A 2,172-nucleotide genomic window follows, 5' to 3' on the forward strand; every position below is an offset into this window, starting at 1 on the left:
ACGAACTGCGGAATAGAATCGTACCGTCCCAACTAAGTAAAAATTCATACAACAAAATACGATAATCAAGCCAAGCATCCAAATTAAGTTTTACACATTTTCTAGCTTCAAGTGGCAATCCAAAATAAAAAATACATTATCCAAATTAAACGCATTACAGCCCATAAAAGTAGTCATAGTATTCAAATACATCCCAAAAGGAAAACATGAGTAAGTTTCAAAACTTTCAATTTCCAGAACCTGTTAAGGAAAACAAATAAACGTGGGGTGAGCTAAAACTCAGTGGTGCCCCAAAACATGTGTAGACACCAAAATTTTGCCAAATTTTTGTCAAATTTTATGTTTTATTGAATCTCGGGGACTGACAAAAAAATGAACGGCACTTTTGGGGCTCAAGAAAAACTACTCCCTCAATTCAGCACACTCTCGGTTCTCTCCCTGACACAGGGACAAGAAACAAAAACAGACAAGAAAAAAAAACTCCCTCGGCTCTTTCTCTGGTCTCTCAACCGAAAAAAAGAAAAAAAAAAGAATAACGCCTCTCCTTCTCTCGGCTCTCATCTCTCCCAATATTTTTCCAACACATTTTGCACACAACAAGGCAGCTACCGGTTGGATAATTGGAGCTTTGCATCAGAAACTTCAACCAAGCGATTGCCACCTACATTGAGGTAATTTTTAGTTTTGTTTAGCACATTAAATCCATGCTTCATTGTTTAATTTTCTTTTGCTTTTGCTGGTTTCCTTGGTTGTTGGGTTGCTAATTTTTGGGACAATTCATGCACAGAACTAAGAAAAAAGAAACGGGCCCATGAATGCATGTCAAGTGTTTGTGAAAATGCCAAAATGGAAAAAATGAATTTTAGGGGCTGTTTTGCTTTATTCTAGTCTCTTTATGTTGTTTTCTTGTCAAATTAAAATCATAGTTGTATTATAGAGGTTATAAGGAGTATTGTAATATATTTTTTATGATTTTTGGTGAAAGATTTGGGTGTTTTAAAAAATAAAAACTGGACTGTATTTTGACTTTTTGGCCACTTTCAGATCATCTTTTGTAAAAACTAACTCCGGAAATGGAACCTACGCGAAAAATCGAGTGAGGGGGTGTATTTTGAGGATTTTTGGTAACCGGAGAGGTCACCGGCGGTAGCGGTCGGCGGCGGCGGCGCCACCGGCGACCACCATGGCCGCCAGCTGAAGCTTCAGCTCGCCTGGGAAGAAGAAGAGACGGAACGAACGGGGAAGAAAGAAAAGAAAGAAGAAGAAGAAAAAAAAAAGAAAGAAAAGAAAAGAAAGAAAACGGTTTGGGCTAATGTTTTTTCTTCGGTTGGGCCAGGAGTTAGTTTTGGTTGGGTTTTGGAAATGGGTTTTGGTTTATTTTTTCTTTTGGGTTTCGGATGGGCTAGGAGGCTGGAGCCCATGCATTTCTGGGTCGGGTTTGAGTGATAAAATGACGGGCTGGCCTGCTCGTTTCTATGAATTTTCGGTTGGGCTTAGGTAGTTTTCGGCCCAAAGAAATAAATAATGGCCCAATGGCCTTTTTCTCCCCAATCAGAAATCAAATTTTGCACTTTAGCCCCTGATCTCTGGAGTAGTTCACTTCGGCCCAGAATATTTTAAATTCCTTTCACTTAGGTACTTAATTTAATTGCACTTTGGTCCTTGAATTTTATCTTTCATTTAATTTTGACCCTTAAACTTTGGAAAAATATAACTTCTGTCCCTAAAAGTTTTCAATCTTTGCAATTCAGTCCCTGATGAATTTTGACTCTCTTTATTATGATTGTTTCTTTTCTTTAATAACTAATTATGTTATTTTTGAACATATTCAACTTGCAATTTTTAGATGTTCTTAAATTTCTTTGCGTTTGACATGTTAATGTGAATTTAGTATTTTAACATTATTATTATTTTCAATTAAAGTGGTGCCATGATTCTTTTGTTCATTGTGAGTATAAATAGGACAATTTGACTCCATTTAGTCACCACTTCAAACGGGAGGTACCTCTATTTTATTATTTCAATGTCAATTACGTGCTCTTATGTGCTCCTATTTGTTCCTATGTGTTTATATATTTTTATATGCTTTATTTACTTCATTTAAATATTCATTCAAATTTTCTTATATATGTTTTAGTTAATTTTTATAATGATTCAAGAGGCATTTAAATA

The 2,172-nt window shown here is 35.7% G+C and overlaps 1 long non-coding RNA gene across 1 annotated transcript; it reads left to right on the forward strand.

Moving 5' to 3' along the window:
* The first annotated feature begins 361 nt into the window (after positions 1–361).
* Positions 362–1,729, forward strand: LOC140035366 (uncharacterized). Its single transcript, XR_011839504.1, has 2 exons — positions 362–671; positions 1,045–1,729. It is a non-coding gene; the product is annotated as an uncharacterized lncRNA (long non-coding RNA).
* The last annotated feature ends 443 nt before the right edge of the window (positions 1,730–2,172 follow it).

This window comes from Coffea arabica, chromosome 2c, assembly GCF_036785885.1.
Source record: "Coffea arabica cultivar ET-39 chromosome 2c, Coffea Arabica ET-39 HiFi, whole genome shotgun sequence".
NCBI classification, from domain to species: domain Eukaryota; kingdom Viridiplantae; phylum Streptophyta; class Magnoliopsida; order Gentianales; family Rubiaceae; genus Coffea; species Coffea arabica.